General features: G+C 39.5%; 1 long non-coding RNA gene across 1 annotated transcript in view; it reads right to left on the minus strand.

Annotated features, from left to right (window-relative positions):
* The window catches only part of LOC309876688, an 89,377-nt gene that overhangs the window by 22,765 nt on the left and 45,522 nt on the right, over positions 1-21,090 (minus strand). The window contains exons 2-3 of the long non-coding RNA XR_014317236.1: positions 1,267-1,307; positions 529-590 (exon numbers count right to left, since the gene is read on the minus strand). This is a non-coding gene — a long non-coding RNA (uncharacterized lncRNA). The remainder of the gene's footprint in view (positions 1-528; positions 591-1,266; positions 1,308-21,090) is intronic.

Here is a 21,090-nt window from a genome sequence, read left to right on the forward strand (position 1 = left end):
GCAACTTAGCACATCTTGCTTTAAATCTCCTTTGTTATGCAGTAATTCAGAAAATAGATGTGTTTCCTGCAAGAGGTCCCAAATTGCAGTTGATAGGACATACTCCACGTGCTGCCTGTGCTTCACACCTGAGAACAGTTTGGTCAATGCACTGAAGCTTTGAGGAACACAATGTCAGCACCACCTCACTTTATTGTGTTCATTAGGTAACTAACAGCCATGAGACACACATTGTATGGGACTGGAAACAAGCCGAGAAGCCTGCCTTGCTTTCTATGGCTTTGTGCCCTAACATAGTTTATTTAAAGTTTAGTTACAAGCGGAGAATATGTTACTAGTGGGAAATTGTAGCGTTAGACCCATTTCTGGTCAAACAGTAAAAGCAGCTCCTCAGATAGTAGGACACCTCCATCTGAAAGATGCACACTTTGATAGGGGCATGTTATTCATCTTCAGAAAATATGGGTTTACAAGACAATGTAATTTAGGAAGAGATGCAGATGAGTCAAAATGAAAATGTAAACAAACCTTGTTTAGGAGAAGGAAATCTTCAGGAACAAATTCCATTTTAGGGTCAACTTTCTATCTTTCTGTGGAAAAAAAAAAAAAAAAGCCTCTAAAGTAAGGGAATGCCAAACATTGGTACAGTTTTTCTTATTGAAAATGTTTTCTTCTCCAAACACTTCTAAGACTTCAAACCTCATGTAATGACATTAATGGATAAAAAAGATTCACCAGAAAATGCTGATTATTCTAATGTAATTCAAGTTTCTTTGGATGACATAAGCCTTTTAAGGTTGTTCTGAGCTACATACTTGTAATTCCTAATACCCCAGCAGGAGGAGTGAGAAGGTTAATGTATGCTCAAGTAATGTCAATTCACATTATGACTAATACAAGTAACCCACACAGAATAATTGTATTAACTGGAAAGTTCATTTTGTAATAGCCCTCAAGCAACTTCCTTGGGAAATTCAGACTAGCTAGTCACCTATATAAGAGCCATTAAAAAAGGAAAATAACTTCTTAAATGGCCATTTAAGAAACAAAATTATAAGTCTTGTGGGTAGTGGACTGAATAAATTTAAAAGATGCTCTGAGAAATCTGACATTTTCAAAGGCAATTACATATGCTACACAGGTTTATTAAAATTGATTGTATATTCAAGAGCTGTATGCACCACCAAGATCAGCAACACAAAGGGAAGAGCTCCCTTTGAATATACTAACTCCTTAAGGAGTTGTTTTGCTTCTTTCATCACTCACCATGGCACATTCTGTTCCTTTATTTGTCTGTCTGCTTCTTCCTACAGAAAGAGTAGAAAGAACAAAAGAAATGAGAACGTATCATGCAGATGCATCATTTCTTGCTTCTTGGCCATACAGTCTCCTCTCTCTTTTGCCAATACTTTCAGGATGGCCATGTTTCTCTCCCCACGAAAATTTGCATTGTTGCTATTTTCCTTCCTCTTCCTTCTCTTTGGAAATGCCTGCCTTCTGGTTGTCCCTATTGTCTCTCCTTGAGCAAGACTGGCACCGCAGATCCTAATGATGGCTACCTGTGCACCACAGAAACATCTTTTGTGCTGACTCCATAGTAAGCTTATCAATACCCAGTAAAAGCAGCTGTATCAAAAGTTAGGCAAAGTGGCAAGCACAGTAGACTGTTGGACCTCTTGGAAACCTTCAGAAATTGTCTATAGGGAGAACAGCTGTTAGGCTCAGTCTAACTAGTAATCTCACTGTTCTGAGTACCTCCACACCTTGAATACCACGTTCAGTTTTGAGACCCTCCCTACAGGAACATCGAGGCCCTGGAGCATGTCCAGGGAAGAGCAATGAAGCTGGTGTGGGGACTAGAAAACAAGTCTTAAGGGAACAGCTGAGGGAAGTGGAGTTGTTTAGCCTAGAGAAGAGAAGGCTCGGGGAGACCTTATTGCACTGTATAATTACCTTAAAGGAGCCTACAGCAAGGTGTGGATTGGGCTCTTCTCCCAAGCACCAAGTTGTAAGACAAGGGAAAATGGCCTCAGGCTGCACCAGGGGATGTTTAGGTTGGATATTAGGAAAAAATTCTTTACCAAAAGAGTTTTGGGGCATTGGAACAGGTTGCCCAGGAAAGCAGCTGAGTCACCATCCCTGAAGTCTTTGAGAAACATGTAGATGTAGGACTTAGTAGCACGGCTTAGTGGTCAACTTCAGTACTAGGTTAAAGGTTGGACTAGATGATCTTAGAGGTCTTTTCCAACCTGAATTATTCTATTATCCTGTGATCATGTCACAGATAAAGCTTTCTCTGATACAACCTTAAATACTGGCCTGGCCACTGGTGTATTTCTGGGACTGAATGTTCAATGGGCCTGCAGGCAGCTTCAAATATTATTCCACCCTCAAACATTTTCCAATGATTTTTGGAAACAGGTCTTCACCATGGGCACAATAAAAATAACTTTTTAATGGACACACATTAAAAATAAGGTGTTATTAAAAAAATCATAATAAAATTATTAATACCTGATCTTAATAGTAACATTAAACTGAATTCTCCACCAATGAGCATCACTAGAAGGCAATGGCCAGAAGTGACATCAGCTTATTTCTTTGTTCTGGGCAACTTACGGATACGTAATATTTACAAAACTAATGATTCTTTAGTTATACAAAACCCTAGTTCCCTCCAAATTAACTTTAAGACCTATGGAAAACTTCCATACCCATGTGAAAATGAAGAGTGAAGGCCACAGTTAAGGGAACACCCTTCCTAACACTGTGACCTGAACAAAAGGTGACCCCCAAGCTTCAGCCATGCCAAAAGCTCCAAACTGTAGTCTTCTCAGATAAATGAAATGTCCTGGAAAATAAACCTGAAGACACGAAGCCAAAATGACCAAGATAATTTCCCAATATTCAGACTACCTTCAGCCAGCAAATAGAATAGAAACCCTCATGCTTACAGTTTATAAAATTGCTTTGTGACTCGCACACCATGCACACACAAAGAAAACCATGCAAAAAGCAACACTAAAAAAAACAACTTCAAAAATATTCAGTTATCAACCTTGCAAGTACCTCTTTAATTTCTTCAGTTCATTTTCCACAAGAGTTATAATGTTGTTTCTTAAATGGACATTTTAGAAGGTATTTTCCATTTTTAATGACTCAGATAGGAGGCCCTAGTCAGTCTGAATTTCCCAAGGAAGTTGCTTGAGGACCTGTGGTGGTTTTACCCTGCTGGGCAGCTGAACACCCCCACAATTGCTCTCTCACTACCCCTCCTTAAAGAAAAAGGGGGAGAAAATACACTGGAAAGGGGTCAAGCATTGAGATAAGGACAGGGAGACCACTCACCAATTATCAGCACAGGCAAAACAGACTCAGCATAGGAAGATCAATGTAATTTATTGCCTACTAGTAACAGAGTAGAACAGAAGTCCCTCCCGTGGGATGCCATCCTTCCCAAACTGATCCTGCAGGGGCTTCCCATAGGCAGCAGCCCTTCAAAAGCTCTTCAAGCTCTCCACAGGCCACAGGGGATCTTCTGCCCAGGTGCCTGGAGCACTCCTGCTCTCCTTCTGCACTGACCTTGGGGTCTGCAGGGCTGATTCTCACTCCTCTCTCTCCCAGCTGATACTGCCCAGCATTTTTTTTTTTCCCTTTCTTAAATCTGCTCTCCCAGAGGCACAACCAATATTGCTCATTGGCCCAGCTATGGCTAGCTCTGGGTCACTTTGGAGCCAGCTGGAGCTGGCTCTGATCTGACGTGGGGCAGCTGCTGGGCTCTGCTCACAGAGGCCACTCCTGCAGCCCTCCATTACCAAACCCTTGCCACCAAAACCCAATACAAGACTATTAGAAAATGAACTTTCCAGTTAATGCAAACGTTCTGTCTTGGTGGATAGACAGGGAATGGTGGCAGCAAACAGACTTTCTTGCTGGCTTGGTTGTGTACAGTTATGGTGTGCCAGAGATCAGAAGAGCGTCTTCTGACATAATTTAAATGATGTTTTAAGATTGAGATTTATCAAAGAGGTGGAGTTGGGCTTTGTGGCTATATAACCATCCCCTCAGGTTTATGCATGGAGCACTGTCCCCTTCTAGAAAGCACTGAGAAACATTTTTCAGAAAACCCCAGGCTTTGACTGTTCAATGAAAAGCAGACATTGCTCTTTGATGCACATAGCTATAATACCCACTGTAATATATGATCCATACTTTGTCAGTGAGAACAGAAGAAAGATTAATATATTTGCATCTCTGCCCATTTTGCTGCCAGCTGAAAAGATGAAAATCATTTTTAAATATTTGCCGTCTGGTGGGAAGATCATTCAGCTCAAGAAATGCATCTGAATTTGATGAGCTTTCCTGGATATGTACACTGCACTGAAAATAGCTGCCCAGTGTTTTTTATAGCACAGCCACAGTAAATAATGACTGCAAGTAGGAAGGAAAACAGCATCACTAGAACACATAGCTCCGCTAACCCAGGAAAGGTCTGATGCTCTTCTCGCTCACCTATGGCAGAGTGCCTGGCTCATCTAGTTTCCTCTGCTGCCACATTTTCCTGCCTCACTTGAAATATTTTGTCAGTCTGTTAGCAACCAGTTACTATTGAATGCTTTCATTCTCACATTTCTGTGCAATGGCCACCTGTCACAGCACAAATGAAAGCCTTCTAATTCCCCAGACCTGGCAATTAAAATTCTTAGCATTTATTGAACTATAGCTGTATGCACTTCTCAAAAAGAGTAAGATGGGGATGTTTTATCTTGATGCAGTTGCCTGCAAGTTTCCATCTTAATGGAAATGCTCAGTGGGTTCCTTTGTGATGACTGACGTGTAATACCACACAATTACACACTCCACCCCCAAAGAGGAGGAGGGAAACTTTCACACTGGAAGTCAAAGGAGCAATTTGGACAGGTTAGGAAGTACCTCTGGCAGCTGGAGCAACACAAGATTAGCATCTGCAGAGCATCAGCCAGGTTGTAGCCCCCCACTGCCAGCGGAGAGCTGCCTCAGCATGGTCCCCACTCCAGTAATCCATGATAGCCTGCATGGAAGAGAGCCAGAAGGGCTTTCTGCTGGGCCCCGTAGGCGAGCAGCCAGCATGCGTGTCAGACATGGCTGTGAAGGAATTTTTGGAGTATTCAGTCTGGGGCAATTGACTAGATATTCCTTGCTATCACAGAATCACAGAATGGCTGAGGTTGGAAAGGACATCTAAAGATCATCTAGTCCAACCCCCTGCTGAGCAGGATCACTTAGAGCACATTGTGCAGGATGGCATCCAGGTGGGTTTTGAATATCTCCAGCAGAGGAGACTCCACAACCTCTCTTGGCAACCTGTTCCAGTGATCTGTCACCCCCACAGTAAAGAAGTGCCCTCTCATGTTTAGCTGGAATATTAAAAATGACCTGGGAAAACAAGCAATAGTTATATGCCCTTTTCTTAGTGGACTTGCAGAAATAATATTTAACCTCTACTGTTTTTCATGCTTTTGTCCTTTTTCATGTCAGTGTTCTCACATTTCAGATAAAGGTCATTAAGTCTAAGAATGTCTTTGCTCGAGACACAAGCAAGATATTTTAAAATAAGATCTACTGGCATCAGAGGAGAAAATTATTGTATCATGAGATACAAAGATGAGCGGAGAAATCCTGGCTGTCTTCTGGCAGTGATGAATCCAGGTAATGTGACACAGACACACACACACACAAAAAGCAAGAATGATACAGCAGCTTAGAAGAAGCAGAAAATGCAAAAGCATTTCTCCATAAAATGGGGGAATAATGCCTGTACTGTATCATTGCTGCAAAGAAATATGTAAAGATAACTCCTGTGGGGGCTCTCCATGGGCCGCAGCCTCCTCCAGGCCACATCCACCTGCTTCCATGCTGCACTGGCCCTGGGGGCTGCAGGGCTGTTTTTCTCACATTTTATCACTCCTCCATCCCAGCTGCTGTTGCCCAGCAGTTTTCTTTCCCTTTCTTAATCCATTTTATTTTCATAGGGATCCTGAAGAATGAAAACCATCATAATGCAGTGGAGCGTTTGATTCAATGTCATGTATTAACAGGTGTCACATCTAAGAACAAAGCAATAAATACAGCCAAACTATGTGATTCACAGGCTTCAGTTTCATCAAAGTATTTGCTTGCTTGAAGTTAGATGTGTGCTGAAATGCTTTGTAATATAGCAGCTATGAATGAAACACATACTTTTCTTATCCAAAAGCCTAGAAGTATTTCTGAAGTTTCTTATGAAGTTGCTTTTCCTCCTGAAATACTTTGGCAATTAAACACTTTCCTAACCTGTCTCCCAGGCATTTGGGAGTGTTAAGTGGCTGTATTTCTTGGCTTTTTAAAATTATTATTATTAATGTCCTTTAGAGCAGAATCGTAACTCTGAGGCTAAGCACAATACAGAGATTTGTTGCCAGCTCACTGACATGCTCACGCTGAGCAATCAGTTCTGCTGATGCTGACATGAACAAAAAATAATGTCCCCAGCTAACAGAAATATGATATATTATTTATTAGCTCACTGCTGCATGTATAGCGCAGGTTAATGTATTACTTTCACTTGTGAGTGCTGCAGAAATTACAAAATAAAAATTAAATGAAGTAAAGGTTCTAACAGTAAAACAAAAGTAACAAGTACCATGCCTTTTAAAACAGGCATGACTTCTAAGGCAATAGGGCTGCTTTAAATAGCCAAACTATTTAGGCAGGCAGGCACTTTGCAGGAAAGCAGGGTGACTGCAAACTGTTCCATTTATGAGCAGGAGAGTTGGGCAACCTGAGGAGAAAATTGTTTTCACACTCTGCCGAAAGTTTCGACTGCAAGGAATGTTTTCCCTCAAATGCCCATGCTTTGTCAAATCACCTTTTTTTCTGTGAAAAATGTTTTCTCAGGAAAATGTTGTGCTTTTCCATTTCATGCCATGCAACCAAATTGTTAGGATCTTCGCACTTAGGGTTTATTTTAATCCCTTGCCATATGAAATGTTTCTAGTTTAAAATGAAGTGGTCTGATAAAAAGGGAGGAAGAGAACATTAATACAAGCATAAAATACTCAGTTAAGGGACATCTCAGCTAACAATGGATAATTACAATTATCACATAGGTACTTTTTATGTAATTAAGAGGAAATCTGAACATGTCTTCAAAGCTAATACAAAAAACACACAGATGCCTTTTCAAACCAACTGTTATTGCTTTTCTCCTTGCATTTGTAACTTTCCATGCTAAAACAAACATCTTCTAACTGTGACAATGGCTGACCATACGTTAAAGTCTGGTTTACATAAAAAGAGCAATTTAAAATCGTGGCCCTCATTCCAATCTTGCTTGTGTCTACAAAATAATAAATAAATAAATAAATAAATAATGGCAATTCTTCTTTTCTGAAGAGGAATTTCACTTGTCTGCCTGTCTCTTTGACTTACAGTATCAGAAGGAGTTCTGAAAGCTGTTTCCGTTCCCTTTCAATTTTTTTTTCGTCTTTAATGCAAGAGGCATGCATTGGGCAAATACTCTTAAAATACTATCTAAAATCTAAAATACTCTGACTTTTAGGTCAGAGGTTGGACTCGATGATCTTCAGGTCTCTTCCAACCTAGAAATTCTGTGTGATTCTGTGTGAAAAGCTGGGAAATAATATTGAGAGGCAATTTTGCGTGGAAAACAATCATGAATTCAGGTGTGTACCTTCCAACTCAGCATATTCTGTGATTCTATGATTCTACCTTCTCATACTTTCTCTTAGGGTTTCAAAAAAAATGCCACCGAGTATTCTCATACAGGATTGTGCGCACTTGCTACTGATTTATTTGTAAATGATATTGCTCTTCCATACAGAATGAAGAGACATTTTCTTCTAGATAGATGTCATAGTAGATGGGACTGCCTACACTGGGGAAAGAAAAATTTGGACTGTAGATAGGGACAAGAACAGGTAGCACACTATGTCCCTTTTTTTTGTATGTGAAAGCAAGTGTGAGAGTTAAAAAAAAAAAAAGACAAAGAGAAAGGTAGGAAAAAAATCTACAAAGTCTGAGTGCACATTGACACAATTGCCACATCCATTGTGGCAGTGCTACCATGTTGGGATAACAGCTGCACATCAATGATTTGTTATAAATGCCTCACCAAAGCACTGCCTAACAGTGTATTCTGCCTTGACATTGTTCTAATGAACAATGCTGATGGAGTACATGATTTTTTTTTCTCTTCTGAGGGATGTTGTCTCTGAATGGGAAAAAAAGCCTTTATTTAGCTGTGCAATATAGACATGCTCAGTGTGTTTGCCTGTCAAAATCAGGCCTCAATGCTTCATTTCAGGATTGCCTTACTAAGAAAGTGTGTATTTTGAGGCTATGGACCCATTAGTACATATTTAATACTGGCCCCATGTCTAACACAAGTATCTGAGAACCAGTTCTGCCTTTGGCTGTGTAACAGTGATGTGAAAGTTACAGCCAGAGACAAACTGTGGGCATTGCTCTTTTAGAAGCTCACTGCAGCATTCAGCAGAGGAAAGAGGGTTCTACTGAAGCGATTTTGAGATGAGACATTTTTAACAGAGATCTGAAACCTTACCGGCTGTAGATTCGTTTTCTTAAAATGAGGGCAGACATTGCCAAGCTATGACAAATAGTTCTACCAGCTAGGAAATGCTGCAGAGAGAAAAACACACTGTTTTTGATTAGTCTATGTTTTTATGTATAAAAACCTACATCTAGAAAAGATTCCAGTGAGTCACAGGCCTAGAAGTACTGTGAGAATTTAGGATGGAGCCTTTGCACACACCAGTGTTGAGCTGCTCAAGTAATTGGTGGTGTCATCATCAGGCACAGCCATCTATTTTACAGCTCGCTTTATCACGTCTCACCTCTAGAGTATTCTTTGTGGCTTTATGTGCAGTTGTCCCATGTTGAGGTCACCTCACAATGGTGAAGTCATGCCAGTGCCAAGGCAGATGCAAAACTGAAATTATCTGACTATGTTGTTAAATAGCCAGGAGTGTACTCACCTGCCCTTGGAACAGTACCAAAAATATTGCTTCGTGCTCGTGACCACAGGTCAGCGTGCAAGTCAGATCTGTTTTTCAGTCAGATGGCAAGGAGTCTTGTGGGTGGGTATTTTGTGGTAATCCTTTCCCATCCTGCCCACTCCAAAGCTCAAGGGCAAGATGAGTCTTCCCCATGAGGCCAGCAAAGCCCTAAACAGGCTCAGCCCTTCCACAGTCTCCCCACAGAGAGAGAGAAGTGGCCCTGCTGGGGGCACTGACTGCACCAGTTTGAAATGTACCCTTCATAAAGTTATATAAGAGATCACGTAGGAGGACTAAAAGTAATAAAGTGTTAAGATCATTTGGTGAAACACAGCTTCACTTCAGCTGCCACAGACATAAAAGTCCAAATTACTCCATAGATAGAGATCATCAAGGGCAGAAAAATTACAGAACGAACTGAAACATACCCATTTGGTGTCTGCTGTCAGTGAAAGTGATACTAAAAAGGATATGGAGTTACAGCCACAAGAGTGCAATCTCAAAACTGTGTGACAGCCTCAGCAAACAAAGGCAATTAAAGATAAAAGAAATAATCTATTAGCAGGCTGTGGTGGTGGGAATAGCATGCCTCTTTTGTATGAATAAGTGAACAAGACAAAAGCATAAGAGTTTGCTTCTCTTTAGGCAGCAGTTAAGTCCAAGAACTAAAAAATCTATAGATTAGCAAGAATTAAATAGTTTGCACAAAGGTTTGCAATCACAAACATGAATAATAGCTGGGTGACAAGTGTATAGAAAGCAGTGGAGAAGGACTTTGTGGGTGCTGATGGATGCGCAGCATGAGGCAGCAATGTGTGCTTGCAGCCTAGAAAGCCAACCACACTCTGGGCTGCATTAAAAGGAGAGTCCAGCAGATTGGAAAAGGTGATTCTGCCCCACTTTCATGAGACCCCACCTGTGTTCAGCTCTGGGGAAACACAGGAAAGACACATCTGTTAGAGTAGATCCAGAGGAGGGACACAAAGATGATCAGAAGGTTGGAGCGCCTTTCCAGAGACAGACTGAGAGCTGGGAGAAGGCTCCAGGGAGACCTTACAGCAGCATTCCAGTACCTAAAGGGGGCCTACAGGAAAGATGAGCAGAAACTCCATCAGGGAGAGCAGTGATACGACAAGGAGTAAAGGTTTTAAGCTAAAAGGTTTAGATTAGATATTAGAAAGATGTTCTTCACTGTGAGGGTGGTGAGGCAGTGGAACAGGTTGCCCAGAGAAGCTGTGGATGCCCCATCCTTGGAAGTGTTTAAGGCCAAGTTGGATGGGGCTTTGAGCAACCTGGTTTGGTGGAAGGTGTCCCTGCCCATGGCGGGGAGGGAGGGGGAAACTATACAATCTTTAAGGTCCTCTCCAACCCAAACCGTTCTATGATTCTATAAACAGATAATTTTCCAGAAAATCCATCACATAATTGGATTTTTTTTGCCCATATTCTGAACTGAGAAAATTTGGATTATACTGTAAAATTCATTTATTGAGGTATACCCTGAAGAGAGAGGAAAATGTAACTTGGATGGACTGCTATGGATTTTGAAAGAATGGTGAGCTGAATCTGCCCCAAAATGTCTGCCTCCCATCCAAAGACCTGACTCTTGAAGCACACCTACAGCACTGCGGCAATTTTCCTGTTCCTTAGCAAGCTGTTTTAGCTTTCCTTTTTTATATGCCCGTCCTTTAGACAGCCTGGGAAGAATAACACCCTAAAAAGTTGTCAAACTTGAAAGTGCAGTAATTTAGTACAAAAATTATCTTTAACTATTTTCACTTGATGTCCATACATAGGATGTTTCTGTCATGCCTTGGGACCCTCCAAGGTCGAACACTGTGTCTCACGACTACAAATTCAGTCCAAGCACCTGTTAGCCTTAGGTTTCATGGTTTATAATAATTTTCTAGTAGCTTAGCTGGTTAAATAACAGAACAACACTGTAGCTTACATTAGCAGCTTCAGAAAACTAAGCATGATACTAAAATGCTTTCTGATGTTTCTCACAAAACAGCAATAGCACCATAGCAAATTTGAAATCTATTGTGTCTTCAGTTTGAATGGCATTCCTACCAGATAATTTTATTTGGACCAGAAATCCCACGTTTATTTCTCCTCTGTAATTCAGTTAAATTGTCTTGAGTCATAAGTTTGCCTATCATCTTCAGCTGATTAAATGTTAGGCAAAGCGTCCCTATCAAATTGTCACAGAAGAATCTGCAGTAATACTGCATTATCATTATTGTGATACTACTTGTCAGGTGTAATTGAACAGCCACATTACTACTGCTGTTGCTTTGGATGGGACTGAGAGGTAGCTCCAGAAAAGAAAGAGAGGAGATTGTCAAGATGCCTGCATTGAATCAGCCAGAACATGGTTACAGCACTGTAATACTTAATTCAGGAAGATCCCAGAAACCGTGTTTAAACATTATTTCAACATTGGAAATGAAAAATTGATCAAAGTATCTCTCCCCCTGCTCATGCTCTTTCACTGCTTTTTTTTTTTTAAACTAGGAAAAATAGATCCCTGCTCTTTAAATCACCACTGAGTTTCTTATCATCATTTTGGCACTTACAAGTCCTAAGTAACATGTGTAGATTGTTCTTTTCTTATACTATCTATGTAGCTGTAATAATATACAGATTTACTTATACATAAGAAAGATCTCCTTATTAAAATAACAGTCTTGTTATCGTAGTAACAACCTTGTTATCTTAATCATATCCTTGCCTCCCGTGGCTCTAACATTACAAGAGAAATTCTCCCCTGTAAAAAGTCCATAAGCTGCTTTCTTCAATCACATAGTATTGGTTTCACTAAAAACAGAATATAATCCAGCAGGCTGAAGGTGAAGTTATTCCAAAGAGTTAAGTGGACTCATTGTCAATGTCCATTTTAGATCAGCACCACTGTGACACCCACAAGGTGGAGATTCATGAATGCAAGGCCTGTTTTAATCTCTGACAGAGATGGAGGAGAGTGCAATCCATCACCAATTCAAAGACAATTTTTCAAAACTAGCTGCTAAAAAGTTTACTGAGTAACAAACCACCAACAGAAGTCATGCAAAAAAAAAAAAAAAGTGAAGCAGGAAATCATGACATGCTATCTGAATTCTGAAAAATAATTAAGGCGACTATGTTTCATCAAAAATGTATATAATTTCTTAATGAGATGTCAGACATTGTGGCAAGCTGTTTACATGTACTCACATATCTCAACACGTATGTTATTTTGACAAGGAAGTCATTGAATTGATCGCATTGTACTGAGCCAGGAAGTAAGTTCCTCTCTTGTCTTTGGTGTGGGCTCCAGTTTGACAGAAACCATTTGGGTCCTGCATTCAGTAAGCTATACAAGGTCTGTGGGAGACCAGCCAGCCTCAGTCTAGAGAGCCCCACCTCTGGCTCTTTGAAGCTCTTCAGCTCCATTTTAGTGGTATCCTAGTAACATGAACCATGTAAAATGGACAGGAGTAACCATTAAAAAAAATGATTGACTATATCCAATGCAAAATACCAGTTGGACTTTGGTTGGCTGGAATGAAGAATATTTATTTCCACCAAAATTGCATGTAATATATTTAGTGTACAAATAAATGGTATTAAAAATTCAGGGCAGAGATGAATAATGCAATGATATAAAGTTTATTCATGATAAACTTTAATGTTCCCCTATCCTGGTGCCATCACTAAAAATATTATGTCAATAATACACTTATGAAGTGCCTCCACAGATATATTAAACCTTTAAAAAAATGTAAGAAAAACTATTCAAAAGTGTATTATGATAATATTTTTTAAACCCTTAAAATTGTAAATTATGACATTGTATCTTATCAATTTCATACCAAAAGAAGCTTTAAAAGAAGGCACAGAAATAATTATAATCGCTGATCATCACAGATGAGTTGTTGAAAGGTCTGCTAGCACAGATGATCATGTCCCCCAAAGGAATAATAATAACAAATTTTTCCATCCGTGATTTTCAGTTCCCAGTCCCTTCCAGTCACTTTAGAATGTCTCATAGGAATATAAAGACAAGAAATTAATTTGTTTTCACAGAACATTTATTCCGCATTATTCTCTTAATGATGTAAGGCTAACTACTGACTCTGTCAGACTGTGTTGTCTCTAAATCAAGATGATTTATTGAGACTCCACCAACCTCAATAACAAAACGCGTAAATCTTAACTGAAACAGCATGATCAGCACAATGAGAGTCTTAAGTCATGCCTATGAACCCAAGCTTATTTCTGTATTGCTACAGTGCTTTTTTTCCTGAGGATATAAGGAATACTTATGAGTCTCCCTCCTCATACAAATAAACACCTATAGCTGCTAGGTAACCCCAAATTTTAACTGTTCCCAAATAGGTGGAAGGAGAGTCCCCAGTTAAAAATCCAGATGCTTTTTAAACCATCTAGCCTGAAACATGGTAAATCTAATACAGGACTATTAATATTGCAAAGTAAAATAGTTTCTTCCTCAGACAAGTCCTTCTGCAGCTTCCTTGCTTCAGATTAGTAGTTTTTCCAAGGCCAGGAGGATAAGGTCAACTACTTGGAAAAATGCCATTATTTGCTTGAAAAACTCTATGTAAAAAATAGATGCTGAGTCAGCAAGACCTGAGCACCATTAGAGAACATTTTCTGCAACGTTGAAGAGCAGCTGCCAATCGTCCTAGCTACGTCTGTGTTGGTCTCATTTCCAGCTATGGCCAGGACATGGTGGAGAACCACAGTAGCTCAGTCTGTGTGACCCTCAAGCGAAGGACTCAACCCAAGATTTGTAAAGCTTATGTTTGGAAAAACTTAACCCCAGAGGTCTGCCAGATCAAAGAGCACAGTGGGGCCACCATTTCTTTTTAAATCCACAGAGTACAGTTACTCTCAGGAGGGCCCAAACATAAACCTCAAAAAAAAAAAAAAAAAAAAAAAAAAAAAAAAAAAAAACAAGGCTGCACAACACTCTCCAGCTACTATTTTCCTTTCAGTGTATGAAATAGGGATTGCTTTTCCTGCAAGCCATGAAGTCTTTAACAAAAATGAATTGTACTTCACCAGCAAGATCAGGAGCTGAACCCTGCAACCCTGTCTCTTGGGCTGGAGCTCTCCAGCACCACTGCAACCATGGCACAGACACTGATATAGACATGAAGCCAAACATCCACCTGGGTAAACTGGATAAAATAATATTTTTTCTCCAAGATCTCTACCACTTTGTATACAGGTGAAAATCTAAGTAGTTTTGAAAGGAGTGATCTGTGCAAAAGTGAAAAGGAAGGCAGAATCTGATGCCCTTAATTATGGATGGATAATCATCCACACAATAGCATTATCTACAGCTGTGTTGGAAGTATGTCTTATCACTCCATCTCATCAAAAATCTAAAGCTCAGTCCATTTTCAGATTAGGAAAATTATTATATAACAATGGTTATATAGCTATTATGCTTCATTAAAAGGCTTTCTTTTCTCTGTCCTCTGTAATAATTACAAAAATTACTTTTTTTGCATTCTAGTATCTTATAGGTATTTCATACCAACTCTTTAGGTGACAACACTATGCAATTTTTAAGACTAGAAAAATCATTATCTTAGTTTGCTGCTTTACACCCCACACATATACTCCACAGAAGAAAATCCACAATCCTTTCTTTTCACTGAGAAGTTCTTCTGGTGCTCATACAGTGGCGCTCAGCAGAACAGTATTATAATAACAATGCAAATACTTCTTGCACAGCCACAAGGTGTGAAAGACTTTAGTGGGGAAATTCCCACCAAACCAACCTGCCTTTCTAAAATGAGGATGCTGGATTGCAAAACACAGGGAATTGTGGAAACTCTCTTCACCTTTTTTCTCCTGTATTTACTTTCCACAGATGTGCTTGTGATTGGTCTTTAAAAAAATGTTGATCACTACAAAATAAAGTGCTCCGTGTAGTACCTAAGACACCGAGATCACTTGGGAAGTCATATCTTCTCATGTTAGAACAACTGCTCATCTATCGCAAGATTTTTGTTATAGATGCTTTGATGAAAGTCTGTATCCTGAATTGTCATTTAAAAGGCCATTCGCCACCTTCTGAATCACAAGACTGAGGTGAGAGAAGTCCTTAGGACTCTTTTTTGCTGATATGCAGATTGGAACAGGTACATTAACTGCTTTATCTCCATTTCCATACCCTTAGAACACACAGCCCTGCTCAGTGCATGTCTTGCTGACCAAATGCTTGTACAAGGACATGTAGTGCTTACTGTCACTTCCAGATGAGCACTTCACACATTGTAATGGCTGCAACTGGATCATACTAAGGATCCCTCTGACAACTGTTGTCTCCAAGTGTTAAAGGGTTAGAAGAGCCAGGAGCTTGTACAGCAATACTTCCACCAAAACACCAGCTCCTGAGCATTTCTGTTTTTAAACATCTCGGTGTGTTAATAGGCCCTGGCAGAACTCCCTTCCATGAATGAGCCAATTTCCTCTTGAAGCCATTTAAATGATTGGTCTCTAGTGGCCAGCAGCAACGAGTTCTGCAACTGAATTACAAACCACACGAAGTAATCCATTATTTTCATTTAAACCTGCTGCCCAGTAATTTTACAGCACGCCTCATAACAGTGCTGTAGGAGAACTAACAAATAAACATTCAACTTTTCACTAACATTTACCTCACTCTATGTGGACCATCTCCTCCCGATGCTGAGGAACAGTGCCCTTGATAATCTCTCCTGGCTTGGAAGCTGTTCCTTATCATTGAACATTCAACTGCCCTTCTCTGTACTTCATCTGTAATTATTATGCTACTGCTAGCATTCTAAGTCATAGCAGAAATTGAAAAGCTATGTGTTAAGAAGCAGCATTTCATTGAGGACATTTAAACAGGACATTTAAAACTGAGTTACATCATGTGGAATTAATCACCTGCTTTTAATAAACTGTGCTAATGAAAAGTTGCTTGAAAAATAATGGGCTGTGACAAGCAAGGCATTCAGTGGCTTCCTTGGATATTTTTGCTGGGATCCCCACACTGCCAGCACATGTGCAAGAGGACAAGAAGAAATCTGCAGCTCCTTTAGGCTTTCTTTCTGCCCCAAATCATGGTTAGGCATGTCTCCAGAGGTGCCCCAGGTCACTTCTGCTTTTTTTTTGGCTTTGCAGGGTTGATGTGGGTTCACCTGCAGATGCCAAAACATGATTCTAGTCTGAGTCCAATGAAAATGCAGTAAGAAGTAGTTCTGATAGTTATGGAAAAGACAGGCATCAGATAAAGCCCTTGCTTTCCTGCCTCTTCTCACAACCTTTCTCAAAAACTTTGGAGAATTTCAAGGTGTTCACATAGGCTTGGAGGACAAAGAGGCTTAGGTTCCAATTCCTGCTGTGGCACCAGGGCAGGGCCATGAGGGAGCCTGAGGCTGCTCCTGGCACAAGAGAAGTGCACGACCATGTTGTTGGGAGGCGGGGGAATAACTGCTCTCCTCCATTCTATCCTGGCAAACCTGTGGGTAGGGGCAGCAGGAACTTCCCAGGCCCTCCTCTGCTTTTGGAATCCCCCTTGCCTCTCCCTTAAGGGTTCCACAATGACCTCACATATTGCTCTCTACAACTACCTGAAAGGAAGGTGTGGGGAGCTGGGGACCAGCCTCTTCTAGCAGATAACAAACGATAAGACTAGAGGGAATAGCCTCAAGTTGTCCCGGGGTAGTTTAGGTTGGAAATGAGGAAGCATTTCTTCTCAGAAAGAGCAGTCAGGCATTGGAACAGGTTGTCCACAGAGGTGGTGGAGTCACTGTCCCTGGGGGTGTTTAAGGAAAGGTTGGACGTGGTTCTGAGGGACATGGTTTAGTGGGTGACATTGGTAGTAGGATGATGGTTGGATCAGGTGATCTTGGCGGTCTTCTCCAACCATAATGATTCTGTGATTCTATGGTTCTGTTCTATGACACTCGTGGAGATGTTGACAGGGAGCATGCAGGGCGAAGGAGAGCAGCTTGCAACCTCTTCCACACAGTTCTGCAGTCAGTTTGCACAAATGCAAATGGCTAATCAGTGCCAAATTATTTTTCTCTCTAACACTAGTTTTTTTTTATTTCTGTCCTGACAAGCTGTTTGTAAAATGTACTGCCGCGTGGCTATATTTATAGCAGATTGCCTAGCTAAGAATGGCATAACGTTTTATAAAAGACAGGCCAATAACATACAAATGGCAGAGATGTTTTCTTTCTGCTGAAAAGAAAAGTTGATTTTACTTATCAGTGCAAAGGAAATTGATGATGTCACTTATAAATGCACCCATCTTATTTCAGATCTCTGGGAAAGGAAAAGAGAGAAAAGCCAGAGATGAAAAGACAGAGTCCATTGACCAAAATGAAAAATAGAGTAGTCCCTGCTGCATAATAATGATAAGGTTGTTCTGAGAGCTACTGAGTATTTTGAATCCGGCGAGCTTCATGTTTTCTCTATCACAAAAGAAGGATTGTCCACCATTTTTTCACATTAAACAGCTGCTATGTTTCTGTGCTACATGTTGAGTATGAGATGGAGACATCTAAACCTGAGACTTACTCTGCTTTCAGCTGAGCATGCTGGGTTTCACTGCAGGCAAAAGCAATGTCTATTTTTTATTATTTGTTGTTTTGTTTTTGTTTTGTTTTGTTTTTTTGCTAATACATACTGTTCACAACTGGATTTGCATATAACCCATCTGTAGACAATGACATGGTCACCACTGAAGAGGTGGTGATGAAGAAGTCAAGAATATGATGAAGGCGGTGATGAAGAAGTGAAGCCTATTTAATGGAAGTGAAGCCTATTTAATTAAACAGGAACAAACACATCTCCATTAAGAAGAAGCGTTCACTGCTATTTGACTAAGCACCCTATACTGACAATATTTGTCAGAGAGTAAATTAAGACTACCATTTTCCTCACTAAAGCAAGCTTGACTGTACATCTAAACACAGAGCATTAATGATTATAATTCTTTGGCCAGCTATTATAGAAGCAGCAAAGCTTAAAAACTGGACTAGATGAGATTCACAGGGCATGAAATACCACTGCATTTTCATTAATTTGTTAATGTTGATAAAGCATTTTCTGAAAAAGAAAAGTGCCAAGTATGATAATTATTATCAACAATAATTTCTTTCTTCAGGTTCTGGCCAATAATGTATTCAGTTTTATTTTTGAGGCTAAGCTAAGCACTCATTAGGTTTTGTTAGCAAAACATTAAGTACAGCTAAACAAATACAGCTCAGTACTTCCAGGTTTTGTTTGATTTTATCTGGGCGTTTTTTTGTTTATTTGTTTGTTTGTTTGTTTCTTAAACATGAGGCAGAAGAACACATCTTTATGTGTTCAGTCAAGGGATTCATGACAATTTATTAGTTAAGGTATACAAGAAGAAGCTCAGCATGAGACTCGTTATTTGAGAGGATCTACTTAAATAGTAAATGTTAACAGGCTGCTAAAGAGTAATTTGGGGGCTGGAGAAAGGATCTGCTGAAGTTTCTTATAGCCAAGCTTAGAAATATTCGTTTCATATTTATGCAATGGTATGGGTCCAAAAAAGAAAAAAAAAATGCTGGCAAGGAACAATTTGCTTCAGTATCTGACAAAGAATTAGAATATGCTGCAGGAAGAAGCAGGTAATTTTGAGAAATACGGTTTAAGAAATTAACTTAGTTGTACAGTGAAGCCATAGAGGAAGGTAATGCACTTAGGAACTGCCAACCAAATTTTCTGCTTTATTTAAAGTTATCATCTGCTGGAACTCACAAAAAAAAAAAAAAAAAAAAAAAAAAAAAAAAAAGAGAAAGACAATGTGAAAGGAACAATGAACAAATATAAGCTACCCTTGTAATAAATAAATATATATTTTTAATATTTTTATAGCCTTTAAATTGTTTAGAATGTACAAAAATATCCTTCCCAAGGCTGATAAGTCAGAATAACTTTATATACATATCTCTCTTTTTGGTGCTTTATTCATGTATTGCAACCTTTATACATTGGTTGGGTATTTAATACATCCTTCTCTTTGCTAACCTCAATTTGGAAATTGATATAAATATACTGTTAAGCTACTAAAGGGAGAAAATTAAGAAAAACTGTAAAGGAGGGAAGAGGGGAAAAAGAAAAAAAAAAAAAAGGAAAGAGAGTAGCTGGCAGATCAGGTTTGCTATTTCACTCAGCATATCTGAATCATGTAACTCAACAGCCTGGCTCAAAAGAGTGCAGGGCACATCACTCTAATATTGCCTGCCTAGGAAATCTGAATGTAAAATGCTTTTGGCTGCTCTGAGCTTTGAGGGTAAAACTGCTCCTCTGAGTTTTGAAATTGGCTTACAGGAGGGATTTAAGTCTATTTATTACATTCCTCACCAGCTACCTCATTCTGAATGCTGTAAAAATAGCAGCACTTGGTGATCTGGTAACTAAAATGTACTAGCATTTATTTTTAAAGCTACTTCCACAGGCAGTCGAGGAGCTGTCAAAGTCATAATAAATATGAAACGGAATTGAAGTACATGGCATTCCTATGTCAGACTTTATGATTTGCCTATTTGATACAGGAAATTCATTGTTTGTTTTTTTGTTGTTGTCAATTCGGCAGTTGTTGTTATCACTGATGCTGTACTAGCAGGTTGCAGCAGCATTTTCCCCAACACACAGCTGAGAAATGCACCAAAAGGAGCAGGATGATGTAAACGTGTGACTCAGAAGAGTTGGGATGAGCAGCGGACATGCAGTTTTGGAATAAGACTCTTTTCAGAGCAGCATTTCATGACCGTGGGCTGAAGGAACCAGACCAAGTTCAGGTACAAGGTGCAGAAAGCAAGCACAGCCCTCATAGAAGGTTAAATAATAGGAATATATTTTATCTGCATGTATTTTTGGAATTGTTTGGCCTTCCATAAAGCCTGAGTGTTCTCTAAACCTCCAACAGATAGGTATCAAACTAACTTATGCACAGTCAACAGTGTCACAGAAGCAAATGCACATGATTTAAGGTCCCTTTATATTTGGCTCAGAACTTTATTTTTGGAAATGAAATTAGAAGTTTGTCAGCCAAAGACAGCACAATAAAAACAAAAGCATTACTCTTTCTCTGCTTGGTGAAAGCTTTATGGCTCAAGCAGCATTTCTAATTCTTTATGTCCTGTCTCTATGATGCATCAAATGAATAATCTCCATTTCTCATCTATAATTCACTTGGTAGCAAAATAATGTCTTTTAACAGTCACACAATTGTTTTAAGCAATATCTTATCTCCCTCATTCTCATCCTAGCTTTGCAGTTAACATCTCTTCTTCATTTCCATACCTTCTCTTGCCTCAAATACCCCCTTGCTCCTCAGCCACCTGCCTGTCTCCCAAAGCACTGTTGCTAGCAGCCTTGCTCCAGCTCTTGCTGTTGTGGCAGGACATGTCATCTCCAGAAATGCTGGCCGTGGACAGAGAAATAAAGCCTAATCATATTGAGGAATTAAAAGAAGAAGAAAAAAAAAAAAAAAAAAAAAGTCAAACCAATTCTTTGTATTTTGCTGGTTTTGTTTTAGTTTTTCTTTTTGGAATAAGGTTATTTTTGGTAAATCATTTAGATTTATCTTCCTCGAACTGTTCTTTTAAAGGAAATGGGTGCAACTTTATGTGCTGACAGTTTTTCAACAACGTCTGTTTCATTATAGTAAGAGTTAGTTATTGAAGAAAGATGTTGCCCAATTTATGCAGTAGTTTAATACGAGAAAAATCATGTTTTAGTTTTTAGGAAATCGAATTGTAGTAAAACAACAAGTAGCCTGCTTCTGGTTTTGAATCCGTGAAATAATTCTTGCCTATGATTACTTTTAGAACTGCTCCTATATTAACACAACTGAATGCCTGCAGAATACTGCAACTAGGAGTGAAGAGTAGTGGAGATGTTTAAAAATGGATATTGAAGTCTTCCCAGAGAACTGACAGTTTTCTCTTCTAAAGATATAGCCATAGCTACAAAAATTAGAATATACTTGTACTTTCATGTCCAG

Source organism: Aythya marila (assembly GCF_965140915.1).
Source record: "Aythya marila genome assembly, chromosome: 3".
In the NCBI taxonomy this organism is placed as follows: domain Eukaryota; kingdom Metazoa; phylum Chordata; class Aves; order Anseriformes; family Anatidae; genus Aythya; species Aythya marila.